We start from the raw sequence: 18401 nt of genomic DNA, 5'->3' as shown, positions 1-18401 counted from the left end.
AAACAAATGGCAGTAAAGCACAAACACTCATGAACTCTGGACACTAGGAGTTTAGGTGAAGGGTTAAAAATACTGACAGCTGTTGGTATATTAACCCTGTTGGGATGCTGGCATCTGGATTCTGACCACTGGCAACCTGTACCCAACCCACTCTTGATTGAGCTGGCATCACACTACAAAAAGCCAAAAGTAAGTTGCCAAAGAGTTGTGTAGGCTATTACTGTAACTGAAATTTTAATTAAAAAAAAAATCTATATGGTACTAGGTTATAATTATTCATGGTCCATAAGCTACACAGGGAAACCTTGGGGTATATGTGGTGGATCAGGAATCTGGGCACCACGCCGTTAAAGCTTTTCAGCTCCCAGGATGCACTGGTTCACTTTCCTTATACCCCGAGCCAAAGGCACCTGAGATTCGTTGGTGCCTGGCCGGAGTCGGTCACCATTACGTGAGGGGCTGCTTAGGTAGCTCCTAAAGCTTAGTAAACAGTCAAAGAAACCTTAAAATAATAAGAGTGTACAGCAGCAGACTGTCCATAGGATGTTTGTGGTGCTGCTACACCAGTACAGAGCTGGAGATCTCGGCGGGCATCCCGTTGTTCCTGTTCGCCGGTCCTGAAGAAGGACCCAGACTGCAGCCGGATGTAAGGGGACAGGTAATAATGGATCACCGCTTGCGGTGACCCACACTTTAGCAGTCATACCTCCGGTCCTGGGTACAGAACGGAGGTTCTGAGTGTGGACGCAGGCTCGATCCACTAGACCAGTGGTTCTCAAACTCTGTCCTCAGGACCCCACACAGATCACATTTTCCAGGTCACACAGCTGGTGCACAGGTGTAGTCATTACTCACTGACACATTTTAAAAGATCCACAAATGGAGCTACTTATTTCACTTTTGATTCTGTGAGGAGACATGGAAAACATGCACTGTTTGGGGTCCTGAGGACCAAGTTTGAGAACCTGTGCACTAGACCATCAGATACATGGTGTGGGAACCAGTGTCCCGGGGGTTAAACAATCAGCAAGGGGAGATAGCTTCCCCATTAATGCAGCTTCTCCCCTCAGGGCGCCATTCCAATGAGGCCTCGCTTCTCTGAGCTATTCTCCTCTGACCACACCCCCTCTTGGGTCTCCAGCGGCCATTTTCTTTCAATGGCACAGACGCAGCTCTTTCAGGGTAACGCAAGGTCCGGTCCCCCTACATCCCTCTAACTGGAGTCAGTGTATATAGCACTATAGTCTACCAGACACTGAGTCTGTGTAGTTGAGTATAGTGCCAATTTGCAGTAGTATTTCTGCATTGTATGTGACTTATGCTAGCGCTGCCTGGCTGCAGGGCGGCTCTAGGGGTGTTCGACCTGAGTGGTCGCACAGGGGCACGCACTCCTCCCCAACATACCGATTTCAGTGGGACGGTACTGTCCCACCTGTGGGCAGCGGGTGGTCAAATCGGGAGGTTGGGGACCCCCCACTGCCGAGGCGGTGCCGGACCCTAAAGACTCAAAATGGATGCTGCGTGCATGCGCGCGGCATCCATTCAGTGACTGAGAGCGCTGGGGGAAGCCCGGCTGTTGAGGCTTCCCTCAGCGTGATGTTATTTGGAGGCGGAAACTAATCACCATAGGCCATGCCCCCATTTTCTTCGCCAGACGCACAGTAGGAGGCCGGCACAGGGTGCTCCGACCCCTGGAGCCTGCCCTGCCTGTCTGTTTCTATCATCTACTGTCAGTATATATCTTTCCCTAACATAAAGGTGTATTCAGGAGTTTTCCTGTGTCTCATATAGAATTTGTGAGGTTTGTCACATAGTTGTTCATTGCACTGTGCCATATTTGGGCTTTGTGCTCCTGGAGCTTACCCAAGCATAAGACGACCAGTATATTGCTTCCTACATACACAGTGGTATCATTATACCCAGTGCCATATTGTATTCCATATTACTCTGCAGCTATGTCTAACAAAGGTGAGAGTAATAAGCAGGCATCTGCTCCCATACTTCTATCATGCAAGTTATGTGCTACAGGCTTAAGTGAGGAGGATTTGATACGAGATGGGTTATGTAGTAAGTGTTGAGGTGCCCACACATATAGCGATGTGCTTACGATCCTATATCGTGTACGATTTCCCCCGAGAACTCTCACAGGAGCTCGCTTGCCGTCGTCATAATGTTTTTGGAAAATTTTAACCCAATCTGTTTCATGATCGATCTAATCGTACTCATCGTGAGATCGGACAACATAAATCGTGAATTGTCAAAAAAAAAGCCCTTGACAATTGGTGGGAAAATTAAATAGTCATAACAATGGGAGGGGCTAGTTAGGGAGTATAAAAAGCAGGCACCCTTTAAACTCTGTGAACATTCTGCTCTGCTACTAGTGAGGCTAGGTGTATTCCAGCTTAATCCTGTACATTGCTACTGTGCTGTTTGTATTTGGCTTGCGCTACCTGCAAGTGTGTGCCACCTACCTGAATTCTGTACTGATGCGTCCCTATTGGTATAGAGTGTTGGTCGCTGAAGCTGGGGTCCGGGAGATTAGGAAGAGGGCCCAGCAAAGAAGGAAGAGAGCATGCTGGACTAAGGAGTGGCTACTATTATTATTCTCATTTCTTTATATGGCGCCACAAATGTTCCGCAGCGACTTACAGAACAATACAGGACCAGGACATGGATAATACATAGTGCTACATTAGTGATCATAACACCCAGATAAGCAACAGCATAAGCAGCGAAGTGTTAGGTGCCCTAGTGGTGAGTAAGAAGTAGATGAACCTAAAGTAGGGAGAAGTACAAGAGGTTAAAGGGCCCTGCTCATAAGAGCTTACATTCTATAAAGGGATACCCACTCTCACATGTCCCTGCTGATGGAGATCAAGGAGAACAACCCGGATGACTACCGCAACTACCTGCGCATGGATGATGCCACCTTCCAGGAATTGCTGCATCTGGTGACCCCCCCACATCCAGAGACAGGACACAAGGTGGCGGAGGGCAATCCCTGCTGAAGAGAGACTGGTGGCTACCCTGAGGTATCTGGCTACAGGAAGGTCATTTGAAGACCTGAGTTTGGGACACTCATCTCACCTCAGTCCTTGGGCGTCATCATTCCGGAGACCTGCAAAGCGATCGTTAAAGTGTTGCAATACCAGTATTGCAAGGTAAGAATAAAAACACCACAAATTTGTTTCTTCTTTAAAGAAAAAAAAATGTTTTTATTTGTTTTAAATATTGTTTTAAATTTTACTTTTTAACTGTGCCACTAAGGCAGAAAACTGTGCTGCATAGCAGCCATCTTGTGTAAACAACACAAATAACAGTGCCAATCAGGCAGAAAACTGTGCTGCATAGCAGCCATCTTGTGTACACAACACAACATAATAGTGCAAATCAGGCATAAAACTGTGCTGCATAGCAGCCATCTTGTGTACACAACACTACAACAACATTGGAACAATACAGAGCTACCGTGACCAAAAAACACTTGCACACTATGGGTCTCATTCAGACCGCACAAAAAAAAAAGTAGCGCCCGCCCTCATTCAGAGAGAGCGATTGCTTCTTTCGACCGCCTCTGAATGAGGGCCTATGTCCTCGCAATTTTTTTTAGGTTTTTATTATTAGACAGCAAATTATAGGCTGCATTAACCAAAATGTGCACTGACCTGTAGGCAACCCAAACTGTGCACTGAACTGTATGCAATATAGATTGCAATAACATTTTTACAAAACAGCATTATCACCAAATTTTATCAATCCCAATAGGTAGGCTGCTGTATGTTATGGGGTGGGTCAGACGCCAGTTTGAACAGGCCAATACACACATGGCACAAGTATACATTGTGGCCCCAACTTCCAGCAATGTGTACTTGTGCCTTGTGTGTAGTGACCTTGTCCAAACAGCGTCATCACCACCCTATACCATTCAGGCAACACCTATTGGGATGGATAAAATTTGGTGATAGTAAAAGCAAGAAATAAAAAAAGTAAATAAATCACACAGGGCGATTCATCCGCTGCATCCAGCAGAACATTAAACCTGGTAGGGGGGGGGGCTGACATAGGTGTTTGGGACAGGGGAATATAGCATTGGGTCAGCTATATAAGTGGAGTTGGTACATCTACTCAATAGGTCATAATTGTGCCTGAGATAATTTTTTTGGTATCCTCCATTTCTACTTCAGGGTCCATAGGGTATCCACAGGATACCTTGGGGTATAGGTGTGACGTCAGTCGCAGGGCACCAAAGAGTTAAGCTTTCAGCCTCCCAGGATGCACTAGGTCCCCCTCCTATACCCCGCCCCCAGGCCAAGGCACCTCAGTTTAGTTTGGTGCCCGGCCGGAGTCGGGTGCACCTGTTGGAGTGGGGGCTAGAAGAGCCCCTGAAGCTTATTCTTCATGCAGCTGTGGCTGCACAACTGGATGAACAGCATGGACAGTCAGTCCTGACGTCCATGCTGTCTTCCCTACACCCCGCCGGTACCAGAACGCCGGTACTGATCCGGGGATGCTGGTGGGCGTCTGGGGTCACAGCTAGCGGTGACCCCAGATGCTCCGGACCATGGCCGGATTCAAGGGGGACAGAGGTAAGCAGCGGGGTCCCGCGGTGGGTCCCCGCTGATCACATGGTCCTAAGTCCCCAGGCAGGGGGCTCCCTGGGGACTGGCTGCAGCGTGGAGCCAGGCGACCAACCTGCGCTTCCACTACCCCCTGGGACAGCGGACCGCAGCAGAGCGGTAGCGCTGCGGCGTCCCAGGGGTTAAATGCATGCCAGGGGAGCGCGCCTTCCCTGTCTCACAGCCGGCGCCTCCCCCGCTGCACACAGCCCTCTCTGCACTGTGCTGACTGGTCCTGTGTCAGCGCTCCTCCCCCAGGCCAGCTTCTCTCTGCTCCTCGGCGGCCATCTTCTCTGCAACGCATGGTGAACGCTGCTGGAAGTCTGGAAGGAAGCATCGTGGTCTGGGTCCCCCCGCATACCTCTCCTCCGCTGTGGCTCAGGTCTGTGTATGCAGCGCTGTGTCCTACCAGGCCCTGTGTCTGTGTAGTTGAGTGATCAGCGCTGTTAGTGCAGGAATTGTTATTTCTCTGCATTGTATGTGACTGTGCTAGCGCTGCCTGTAACTATTCTTCACTAAACTGTCAGCTTTATTACTGTCCCTGTTCTTTCTGCTAAAGCCCTTGCGGTGCGGTGCTGCAGGGTGGTCTCTCGCCTATTTAATACTTAATTGGTGAGAGAGGTCACATACGTGGTGCCATCATGTCTGAAAGTGATTTTCCCCTCCGGCTACAGTGTACCACGTGCAAAGTACCGTTAGCGGAGGGGGAGGGTAGCGCGGAGGGCCTTTGCCGGCAGTGTTGTCCATGGCGCGGCCTATAACGGTTACAGCACCGGTACAGGAGCCGCCCTGGGCTTGTTTCGCTCAGGCGTTAACAGCTTTAGTGGGCCAGTTAGCTCCGCAGCCCGCGTTTACTCCGATGGGTTTGTCCCAGCAGTCTGTGGTGTCGTCACCCATGCAGGGGTTCCCACGACAATTGGTGGTACCCCACAGTCTCCCTATTTCCCCGCTCCCGGGTTCTCAGGAGCCAGCGTGGGTTAACTCCCTGACGAGTTCTTTACAGCACTTGTCGGATGTATTGCAAGGGGAGTCTGTGATGCGGCCTCATAAAAGGCCGGTGGCGTCTCTGTCCGCTCCTTATGAGGATGACGAAGGGACGTCTGATGATGGGGAGATTCTGGATCCTTACGATCAGGAACCTTTCCATACTAAGGACGCTGATGCTAAGTCCAAAGTATATATTCCTGGACTTATTCGGGCGGTCCGCACAGCCTTGGTGATTGAGGACGAAGTTCCCCCAGCGGCTAAATCTAAGTATGCCTTTTTCAAAGATGTGAAGGGCGATGCCACAGTCTTTCCTCTTTCGGGTCAGTTGGTGGACCATTTAGAGGAGGCGTGGAAACAACCTGGCAAAAGATACCAGCCGCAGAGACGCCTGGCGGTGGCTTATCCGTTCGCGGATAATTATTTTGCTAAGTGTGAATCCCCTCCACAGGTGGATTCTCACGTGACCCGTCTTGTCCGTAGTGCCACATTGCCGATGCCATCCATGTCCTCCCTTAAGGATGCTACGGACCGCAAGGTAGAAATCTGCCTGAAGTTCGCTTATTCCCTTGCAGGGGGGGCAGCACGGCCGGCTATGGCCATTTGCTGGGTTGCCAGAGCGATGGAGCGCTGGGCGGATTCATTAGAGGCTTCTTTTGAATCCGACTGTCCGGCCGAACAAGCGGAGTTGATTGGCAATCTCCGTGATTCGGCCACCTACATCAACGAGGCGGCTCTAGACATTAGTACTCTGGTGTCTAGAATTTCTTCAGCAGCGGTAGCTGCTCGTCGCACCTTGTGGCTGCGATCCTGGAAGGCGGACGCAGATCCAAGAAAGGTCTGGAAGCGTTGCCGTTTACCGGAGAAGTTCTCTTCGGTCCGGATCTGGATAAGATTGTGGCCACGCTGGCGGCAGCCAAATCTGCTTGTCTCCCGTCGGCCGCTGCTCCTTCTGGTTCTGGACCATCGTCCTTTCGGTCATCTAGGGCCCAGGGCAGGCCCAAACCACAGTCGTTTCCTCGACAGGCTGACCCTAAGAAATCGGGCAAGCCCCGGAAACAGGCATGGAGTACCAGACGTCCGGCCCCCAAGCCAGATGACAAGCCTGCGGCCTGACGGTCCGGGTCTCCCCTTGGGGGATCCCAGGGTGGGAGGCCGCCTGCTGCAGTTCTCCCGGTGTTGGTCGTTCACTACGACAGACACTTGGGTTCTGGAGGTGGTCTCTCACGGGTACGCCCTCTCCTTCCGGCACAGACCCCCGGCTCGATTCTTCACCACGGGTCTACCATCAGACCGGAACAAGGCTACGGAGCTGCGGAAGGTATTGCACACTATGCTCCAGGCTGGAGTTATAGTGCCTGTTCCATTCTCCCAGAGGGGCCAGGGTTTCTATTCAAATCTATTTTTGGTACAGAAACCCAATGGGTCATATCGTCCGATTCTCAACCTCAAAGCACTCAACAAGTCTTTGCGGGTCCCGAAGTTTCGGATGGAGACCCTACGGTCCATCATTCTGGCGCTGGAACCTGGGGACTACATGGTGTCATTGGACATACAGGACGCTATGGCGGTCATGGCGGCTTCTCTGCGGCTGCAAGGAGTCCGCATGTTGCCGTACTTGGACGACCTGTTATTGGTGGCAGGATCTCCAGAGCTCCTGTTACACCACTTGGACCTGACCATTGCACTGCTGCAACGGCACGGCTGGCTAATTAACTGGCAGAAGTCCACTCTAATCCCGTCTCGGAGGATTCTGCATCTTGGAGCCTTATTGGACTCGGGACAGCAAAGGATCTTCGTGACGGAGGACAAGATCTCTGCTTTACAGTCAAGGGTGCGCAGTTGTCTGCACAGCCGCCGGGTGTCCTTACACTCGGCGATGAGGTTACTGGGCTCCATGGTGTCGGTGTTCGACATGGTGGAATACGCCCAGTTTCACTCTAGACCTCTGCAGCACCTGATCCTGTCCAAGTGGAACGGGCTGCCTCAGTCTCTGAAGTTCCAGACGATTGTGCTCACCCCGGAGGTTCGCCTGTCCCTTGCGTGGTGGTTAAAGATGACCCACCTCAACAAGGGACGTCCGTTCTGGGTTCCAAATTGGGTCCTGTTGACAACGGACGCCAGTCTTCGAGGCTGGGGAGCAGTTTCGGGTCCACACTTGTTCCAGGGCAGGTGGACACCGACAGAAGCGGAGCTTCCAATAAATATCTTGGAACTCCGTGCGGTCTTCAATGCTCTCCTGCAGGCACAGCGGTTTCTCCAGGGTCACCCGGTGCAGGTCCAGTCGGACAATGCTACCACCGTGGCCTACATAAACAGGCAAGGAGGAACTCGCAGTCGGGCGGCTCTCGTAGAGGTCTCTCGGATCCTGGTTTGGGCGGAGCGCAATCTTCCGGCCATATCAGCGGTCTTCATCCCGGGAGTGCTAAATTGGGAGGCGGACTTTCTAAGTCGCCAGGACGTTCATCCAGGGGAGTGGTCCCTGCACCCGGACGTTTTTCAACTGCTGGTGGACAGGTGGGGTCTTCCAGAAATCGACCTCATGGCGTCCCGGCACAACAACAAGTTGCCGGTGTACGGGTCTCGCACAAGAGACGAAGGGGCGTCTCTGGTGGATGCTCTGTCCGTCCGGTGGACGTTCAGGTTCGCATACCTGTTCCCTCCGGTCTCCCTTCTTCCACGGGTAATCCGGAAATTCAAACAGGAAGGAGGGACGCTCCTGTTGATAGCTCCCGCGTGGCCCAGACGGCACTGGTTCTCAGACCTTCAGGGTCTGTCCGTGGACAGTCCTCTGCGGTTGCCGCTACGACCGGACCTTCTGTCTCAGGGTCCTTGTCTTCACCCGGACCTGACTCGGCTGTCTTTGGCGGCGTGGCTGTTGAGACGGCCATGCTGAGGTCCTGGGGGTTTGCCAGCTCTATGCTGTGTACCATGTTACGAGCTCGGAAACCGTCTTCCGCGAGGATATACCATCGCGTGTGGCATACGTTCTTCCAGTGGTGTCGACCGAGAGGTTATGCACCGCGGGAGTTTCGTCTGTCTCGGATTCTCGCCTTCCTGCAAGCGGGACTAGATCATGGGCTTCGCCTTGCTTCTTTGAAGGTACAGGTTTCGGCCCTATCTGTCTGGTTTCACCGTAGGATTGCTACAATCCCGGATGTGCGCACCTTTATGCAAGGTGTTCTCCGTATTCAGCCGCCCTTTGTTCCACCTGTGGCGCCTTGGGATTTGGCTGTGGTCCTGAGGACTCTCCAAGGACCGCCGTTTGAACCACTGGGCTCAGTGGATATTAAATGGCTAACAGCTAAGACTGTTTTCCTTCTGGCCGTTGCTTCAGCCAGACGTGTTTCTGAGTTAGGGGCTCTTTCTTGTAGACCCCCTTTCTTGGTTTTTTTCATGGGAACAGGGCAGTGCTCCGCACTCGGCCCGAGTTTCTCCCCAAAGTTGTTTCCCAGTTTCAGGTTAACGAGGAAATAGTTGTTCCGGCCTTTAACTCACCGGGTCTTTCCGTGGGTGAGGCCTCTTTGGATGTTGTGCGGGCCTTAAGGACTTATGTGGACCGCACTTCTTTGTTTAGGAAGTCGGACGCTTTGTTGTCCTCTATGGCTTCTGTAAAAAGGGTTGGCCTGCTTCAAAGCAAACTTTGGCAGCCTGGATCCGTATGGCTATTTCTGAAGCTTATCTTCATGAAGGCCTACCGGTCCCTCCTTCTCTGAAGGCTCATTCCACTAGGTCTGTGGGTCCTTCGTGGGCAGCTTGACGTGGTGCCTCGGCAGTTCAGATCTGCAAGGCTGCTACGTGGTCTTCTGTCCATACCTTCGTGAGGTATTACAGGTTTGACACCTTCGCCTCTCAGGATGCTTCCTTCGGGCGGCGGATTCTCCTTTCTGCACAGGAGCGTCCCCACCCTTAAAGGATACTGCTTTGGGACATCCCCAAGGTATCCTGTGGATACCCTATGGACCCTGAAGTAGAAAATATGAGATATGGTAAGAACTTACCCTTGTTATCTCTATTTCTACGAAGTCCATAGGGTTCCACAGGACTCCCGCCCTGTCGCACCTGTGCTGCAGATGGGCTTTGCTCTGGTCACAGGTTTTCCGTCTCCCTCTGGTGAGAATGTGATTCTTGTATGTGTCCAGATCTTTGTTCTCTCTCTTCCTTCTCCTCCTCCGGCCTATGGCTTGGTAACTAACTGAGGTGCCTTGGCCTGGGGGCGGGGTATAGGAGGGGGACCTAGTGCATCCTGGGAGGCTGAAAGCTTAACTCTTTGGTGCCCTGCGACTGACGTCACACCTATACCCCAAGGTATCCTGTGGAACCCTATGGACTTCGTAGAAATAGAGATAACAAGGGTAAGTTCTTACCATATCTCATATTATTCCTCATACTGCAGTTTACATGTGCCGTAAAGTCGCCTATAACATCTGGAGGTTTTTGTAGGAGGCGTTCTGCATTCGTAAGAAATATGTCCTCCTGTTCAGTATGAATCTCCCTTTTCCCCTGTGTTTTTTTTTTTGTGGTGGTGGGGATGAGGGTGTGGGTGCAATGGGTATTGCCAGTTGGGTGTTATTCTCCACATCACTTTCCCCAAGCAGAGTCAGGTCCGGAGTGGAAGCCAAATCAGGGTCTTGGGTGGGAGTCTATATAGGAAACAAATAAAAAAAAAATATTTTAGTCATGTTATAACCCTTTTTTTAATATTTTGACAGTTTTCTAACACTGTGGAGGAGTGGAAGAGCATCACTGAAGAATTTGAAGAACGTTGGAATTTCCCTAACTGCGGAGGAGCCATCGATGGAAAACACATCCGCATCAATCAACCTGCCTACACCGGATCATATTACTACAATTACAAAGGATTCTTCAGCATCGTTCTCATGGCAGTGGTGAATGCCAACTACGAATTTCTGTTTGTGGATGTCGGCAAGAATGGCCGTGCTTCGGATGGTGGGTCCTTCAAACAGACTGCTTTCTACCAGTGACTCACCAACAAAACCTTAACTTGCCCTCACTGGACCAGACAAAGTACGGCCTAAATTACGTTTTCGTCGCAGACGAGGCTTTTGCATTACATGAACATGTGATGAAGCCATTTGCACAGAGGGCCCTCACCAGAGAGAAGAGGATCTACAACTACTGTCTTATCTCGGGCACGGCACATTGTGGAAAATGCGTTTGGAATACTGAGCAACCGTTTCCGCATTTTCCACACCACCATCAACCTACGCGTGGAGAAGATAGACTGGGTCGTGATGGCGTGCTGTGTGCTGCATAACTTTCTGCGAAGAAAAACTAACGAACAAGGACCAGTCCCAGCTAGACCAGAAGATGTAGGACCTCCGGAGGACATTGGCCATTTGACATCTGTGTCTGCAGCACCAAATACAACATCGACCGCACGTGCCAAAGAAGTGAGGGAGGAGTACATGACCTATTTCAACAGACCAGGGCCCTGATTCAGAGCCGCTTGCTCTGATTCAGGGTAGGGGTGTACACCGGCCACTTTTCGTGTTTTGGATCTGGATCTTTCTTTGTGTTTTGGATCTGGATTGGTTTTGCCAAAACCACCCTTCCGTGTTTTGGGTTCTGGGTTTTGTGTTTTGGATCTGTATTTTTTTGAAAAAAAAGCATAAAAACAGCTAAAATCAGAATTTGTGGGTTTTTCTGCTCCTATGCTATTATTAACCTCAATAACCTTAATTTCCACTTATTTCCAGTCTATTCTGAACACCTAACACATCACAATAGTGTTTTTATGTCCAAAAGGTTGCATAGAGGTAGCTGGATGACTATGCTAAGCGACACGAGTGGGCAGCACAAACACGTGGCCCATCTAGGAGTGACACTGCAGTGGCAGACAGGATGGCAGTTTGAAAAACTAGGCCCCAAACAGTACATAATGCAAAGCAAAAAAAGAGGTGCAAGATGGAATTGTCCTTGGGCCCTCCCACCCATGTTGTATAAACAGGACATGCACACTTTAACAAACCAATCATTTCAGCGCCAGGGTCTGCCACACGACTGTGGCTGAAATGATTGGTTCGTTTGGGCCCCCACAAAACAAGCTGGCAATTAATTTGTCCCTGCACAAACTGGCTTTATGGAGGCAAGATGTCGTCCTCATCCACCGATTCCTTACCCTCTTTAGTGTTGTGTACATCCTCATCTTCACAGAGTATTAATTCGTCCCCGCTTGAATCCACCACCACAGGTCCCTCTGTACGTTCTGGAGGCTGGTCTCCCTGGAAGAGTTGATATTTAATTTTTATGAACATCATCTTCTTCACATTTTGTGGAAGCAACCTCCTACGCCTTTCGCTGACAAGGTTCCCGGCTGCACTAAACACTCTTTCGGAGTACACACTGGAGGGGGGGCAACTCAGGTAAAATAGAGCCAGTTTGTACAGGGGCCTCCAAATTGCCTCTTTTTCCTGCCAGTACAGGTACGGACTGTCTGACATGCCTACTTGGATGCTGTCACCGATGTAATCCTCCACCATTCTATCAATGGTGACAGTATCATATGCAGTGACAGTAGACATGTCAGAAATTGTTGCCAGGTCCTTCAGTCCGGACCAGATGTCCAAACTTGGTCCTGCCTGCCCTGCATCACCGCCAGCTGGTTGCTTAGAATACCTAAGTTTTTTCCTGGCAACCCCAGTTGCGGGAGAAAATGAAGGAGCTGTTGACGTGTCAGCTGACAGTGTTTTCACCAGCAGGTCTTTGCACCTCTGCAGGCTTGTGTCGGCCGGAGAGAGAGACACCACATAGGCTTTAAACCTAGGATCAAGCACGATGGCCAAAATGTAGTGGTCTGATTTCAACAGATTGACCACCCTGGAATCCTGGCAAAGCGAATGAAGGGCTTCATCCACAAGTTCCACATGCTGAGTGGAATTGCTCTGTCTTAGCTCCTCCTTCACTTTCTCCAGCTGCTTCTGCAAAAGCCTGATGAGGGGAATGACCTGACTCAAGCTGGCAGTGTCTGAACTGACTTCACGTGTGGCAAGTTCAAAGGGCTGGAGAACCTTGCACAACATGGAAATCATTCTCCACTGCGCTTGAGTCAGCTGCATACCCTCCTTTGCCTATGTCATAGGTGGATGTATAGGCTTGAATGGCCTTTTGCTGCTCCTCCATCCTCTGAAGCATATAGAGGGTTGAGTTCCACCGCATCACAGCCTCTTGCTTCAGGTGATGGCGGGGCAGGTTCAAGAGTGTTTGCTGGCGCTCCAGTCTTCGGCACGCAGTCGCTGAATGCCGAAAGTGGGCAGAAATTTTTCGGGCCACCCAAAGCGTCTCCTGCACGCCCCTGTCGCTTTTCAGAAAATTCTGCACCACCAAGTTTATTGTGTGAGCAAAACATGGGACGTGCTGGAATTTGCCCAGATGTAATGCCCGCACAATATTGGTGGCGTTGTCAGATATCACAAATCCCCAGGAGAGTCTAAGTGGGGTAAGCCACTGGGCGATGATTTTCCTCAGTTTCTCTAAGAGGTTTTCGGCGGTGTGCCTCTTACTGAAACTGGTGATACTCAGCGTAGCCTGCCTTGGAACGAGCTGGCGTTTCTGAGATGCTGCTACTGGTGATGCTGCTGTTGTTGCTGCATAAGGAGATACATCTACCCAGTGGGCTGTCACAGTCATATAGTCCTTAGTCTGCCCTGTTCCACTTGTCCACATGTCCGTGGTTAAGTGGACATTGGGTACAACCGCATTTTTCAGGACACTGAGGACACTTTCTGACGTTTCTGTACAGTCTCTGTATCGCCTGCCTAATGAAGTGGAATCTAGATGGGATTTGGAACCGGGGACACACTACCTCCATCAATTGTCTAAATCCCACTGCACTAATGGCGGATACCGGATGCACGTCTAACACCAACATAGCAGTCAAGGCCTCAGTTATACGTTTTGCTTCAGGATGACTGCTGTCGTACTTCATCCTCCTCGCTAAGGACTGTTGGAGGGCCAATTGTTTAGTAAAAGTAGTGGTGTTCCTACTTCCTCTCTGGGATGATGAACGACTCCCAGCAGCAGCAACAGCAGCAGCGGCAGCAGTAGGCGTAGCAATGCAGGATCCTCCAGAGGAATCCCGGATAGGAGAGTCAGTCATGCCAGTGACATGGCCTGCAGGACTACTTCCGATCCTGACTAAGGAGGAAATTGACGAGGAGGGAGTTGACGGTGTGGTTTACAGGCGCTTGGATACAACAGGACAAAGGGATTTAGGTGTCCCTGGACTGCTTACGGTCTTAGCCAAAGTTTCTGAACTTGACAGTAACTTTTTATGAACGCGCTGCAGGTGCCGTATAAGGGAGGATGTTCCTAGGTGGTTAACGTCCCTACCCCTACTTATTTCACCTTTACATATGGTACATATGGCAAGACAGTTGTTGTCCGGATTTGGATAGAAATATTGCCAGACCAAAGAGGTGGAATGTTTGGTCTTCTGTCCAGGCATGACCGTGATGGGCTTTTTCATCCCACGGACAACAACTGTCTCCCCCTGAGCCTGATTTAAACAAACCACATCACCATCAGAATCCTCCTCGCCAACTTCCTCCTCAGCGCCAGCTACACCAGTATACTCATCCTGCTGTACTTCAACAGTGACATCTTCAATTTGCATATCAGCAAGTGGACTGTGGGTGCTCCTTTCAGTACTTGCAGGGGGCGTGCAAATGGTGGAAAGAGCCACCTCTTCCTGTCCAGTGCTGGGAAGGTCAGGCATCGCAACCGCCACCACACTTGGACTCTCCTTGGGGATTTGTGATATCTTCTTAGAACGCACAGTTCTTCGCTGTGCTTTTGCCAGCTTAACTCGTTTGATTTTTTTAGCGGGAGGAGGGCTTCCATCGTCATGTGAAGCTGAACCACTAGTCATGAACATAGGGAAAGACCTTAGCCGTTCCTTGCCACTCCGTGTCGTAAATGGCATATTGGCAAGTTTACGTTTCTCCTCAGATGATTTAAATGTTTTTTTTAAGGTCATTTTCCTGAACTTTGTCATTTGGGATTGTATGTGCCCTCTACTATGACATTGGGCATCGGCCTTGGCAGACGACGTTGATGGCATGTTATCGTCTATATCATGACTAGTGGCAGCAGCTTCAGCACTAGGAGGAAGTGGTTCTTGATCTTTCCCTATTTTATTTTTATCGGAGAAAGTTTGGTCCTCCATTTATGTTATATTGATATATACGTGCGGCTAAGGCGCACACAAACACAGAAAATTATTTTTTTATTTTTGTTGGAGACTAGTGCACTTTGTGGGTTACACCACCCTTTAAGAAATGAGCCAGCCGGCTCTTTACTTATGGGACACAGGCGCACGCTTGGCGCTGCTCCTTTGTTGATGCACGTGCAGCTACAGTGCACACAATTCACAAAGACAGAAAAAAAAAGAATTTTTTATTCTTTGTGGAGTGCACTTTGAGGGTTACACCACTCTTTAACAGACAGACGCACGCTTGTCGCTGCTGCTTTGAGGATGCAGGTGCAGCCCACACAATTCACAAAGACAGAAAAAAAAGGATTTTTTTATACTTTGTGGAGCGCACTTTGAGGGTTACACCACCCTTTAACAGACAGACGCACATTTGGCGCTGCTGCTTTGAGGATGCACGTACAGTGCAGACAATTAACAAATACAGAAGAAATTTTTTTATTTTTGTTGGAGTGCACTTTGGGGGTTACACCACCCTTTAACAGACAGACGCACGCTTGGCGCTGCTGCTTTGAGGATGCACGTACAGTGCAGACAATTCACAAACACAGAAGAAAATGTTTTATTTTTGTTGGAGTGCACTTTGAGGGTTACACCACCCTTTAACAGACAGATGCACGCTTGTCGCTGCTGCTTTGAGGATGCAGGTGCAGCTACAGCCCACACAATTCACAAAGACAGTGTGGAGCGCACTTTGAGGGTTACACCACCCTTTAACGGACAAGCCAGCCGGCCCTTTACTTATGGGACAAAGGCGCACGCTTGGCGCTGCTCCTTTGTTGATGCACGTGCAGCCACAGTGCACACAATTCACAAACACAGAAAATATTTTTTTTATTTGGTTTGGAGTGTACTTTGGGGGTTACAGCACCCTTTAACGGTCAAGCAAGCCGGCCCTTTACTTATGACATTAACACTACTTTGTTGATGCATGTGCTTCTACTGCGCACACAATTCACAGACACAGAAAAAATATTTATTTTTTTTGCACTTGGGGAGGGCACCCCTGATGGACAGAGCACCCCCTGGACAACACTACAGCCCCCCTTTAGGACTGGGACACTGCACAGGACTTTGGAGTTGAAACAGCCCCTATGGACAACTGACTGCACAACACAGTTCAGCCAGCCCCTATGGACTTTGGAGGAGTGGACACAGCCCCTATGGACAACAGCAGCACAGCACAACACAGCCAGCCCCTATGGACTTTGGAGGAGTGGACACAGCCCCTATGGACAACAGCAGCACAACACAACACTACACAGCCCAGCCAGCCCTAACTCCCACCCTCCCCCTTCACTGTCCACAGCCGAGTGAGAAAATGGCGCCGACGCGGGTACCTTATATAGAATCCAAAACCCTTGAGACCTGGAAGGCGGGATGATGACGTTTTGCCTCGATTTCAGATCCGAGTCAGGCGGGAAAAGTCGAGCCTGACTCGGATCGGCCTCGGATCGGGGGGGTTCGGATTTCAGAAATCTGAACCCGCTCACCCCTAATTCAGGGCGGCCGCATTTAAAAATAAAGAAAACGGCCTCCTGGCCGCTCGCTAAGCTGTGGGTGACCACCCACAGCTTTTACCAGCGGCCAGGTGATGGTCGCGACCATCAGGCTTGCTACGAGACCCTTGTGGTAGGGTCTCGTCTGCCGCAAGCCCCAGTGAGCTTCCAGCTCTAATAGAGCTGGAAGCTCACTACTGACATAACTGGTGAAGTCAGTAGGTCCGCCCCACAAACGGCAGGCGTTCGTTTGTCCAGCCATCGTTCGTTTGTCCAGCCATCGTTTGTCCAGTCATCGACTTTCTTCTTTTGTTTAATGTACACTGTCCTGAGCTTTTGAATCTTGTGCCGGACAGTTTTGTGGTCTGCGTTGGCAATGAACATTTTCGTATACCGTAGTAACACCTGTAAAGCGGCCAATTTGTGGTTCTTGTTATGGTATTGGCGAGAACTTATGCGCCACAGGCACTCTTTAGACCAGTGATTCCCAACCTCGGTCCTCAAGGCACACTAACAGTCCTGGTTTTAGTGATATCCATTATTGTGCACAGATGGTTAACTCAATATAACTGAGGTACTAATTAAGTCACTTGTGCTCAAGTATGGCTATCCCTAAAACCTGGACTGTTAGTGTGCCTTGAGGACCGTGGTTGGGAACCACTGCTTTAGACTGCAGGATTTCTATGAATCCAGTGACGAAGTCACGCTCACTATCCATGGACATTTCTAGGAAGAAGAAAAAAGGACATATAAATATTAGTGTATATAGTTTTGTTATATTTTATGTTGTTATGGTTATATTTTTTAATGTTTTAATATTTTCTTTTTTACAGGTTTTTAATGTTTTGGTATGGTATTGTAATCGTGTTTTCTTTTACAGGAATGTCGTGTTTATTTTTTGGTATTTTAATGTTTTTCTTTCTTTTACAGCATGGGTTGTGGAACTACAGATCCCAGGATGCCCTGGCACAGTTTCAGCTTGCTGTTATTTCCAAACGGTAGCAGGGCATGCTGGGATGTGTAGTTCCACAGCAGCTGGAGGGCCAAAGGTTGAAGACCCCAATTTTACAAGGAATGATGTGTTTTTAAATGTAATGCATTGTGTTTCTTTTTTAAACATGTTTTTTGCAAATAGTTTAGGTTATTTAAATATGATTGTTAATCTTGTTGTAATGTATTTGTTTATCTTGTAATATACTTATTAATTTTTGCTAAATTTTGAAGTTTTTTCTAATAAATTATTAGGTGGCCCCATGATATTGGTGGGCAGTTAGTGGGTAGGCGGGTGGCACACATTGGTGGGCAGTGGGAGCTTAATGCATGACCCAGCCACCGCCCGCTTCATTCCGGCGGGCGGTGGCTGGGTCATGCATATCTAGGTGGGTGGCACACATTGCTGGGCAGTGGGGGGCACACATTGGTGGTCAGTGTGGTTGCATTTATACAGTACAAATACTCACCAAACCTAAAAAAAAAAACACTTCAGCGTGCAGGCTCCCGACTGTGCTTCCTTCTTTTCCATACACGATGCTGCACAAGATGGCGGAGGGGCGTGTCCATACTCCTGTCAGTCAATTCCACGTTATACGATGAATTGTACAATTCATTGTGGGTAAAAAAAAACCTCACGATCGGCACCCATCGTGTCTCGGATTGGCAAATCTGGCCTACAGCACGCCAGATCAGAAGATACGAGGTACGACGAGCGGGGACGCGCTTCGGCATCGTGATCGTGAGTAGAAATGCACGATTTGAGCTTTTTTTGCACGATTCATTTGCGCGATTTGTCGAAATCGGACAGATTGGGTGAAAAATCGCTATGTGTGTGGGCAGCTTTATACTCCACCAGGTCCATCAGATCATCGCCTATACTAGAGCCCACCATGGCTTCATTTTCTCAGGTACTGGCCACTATTGCGGACCGCTTAGCTGTTCCTGCTGTAATTCCCCCTATGGGGTTATCGCAGCAGGCTGTAATGCCCCCTTTGCGGTTGCCACAACAGGCTCATGCGATACAGGTAACTCCTGTACCCCCACCATGTGTAGACGTACTCTCTAACTCAGTACAGA

Source organism: Taudactylus pleione, unplaced genomic scaffold (genome assembly GCF_031769625.1).
Source record: "Taudactylus pleione unplaced genomic scaffold, aTauple2 ptg000351l, whole genome shotgun sequence".
Lineage (NCBI taxonomy): Eukaryota > Metazoa > Chordata > Amphibia > Anura > Myobatrachidae > Taudactylus > Taudactylus pleione.
This window is presented reverse-complemented; position numbering follows the sequence as displayed.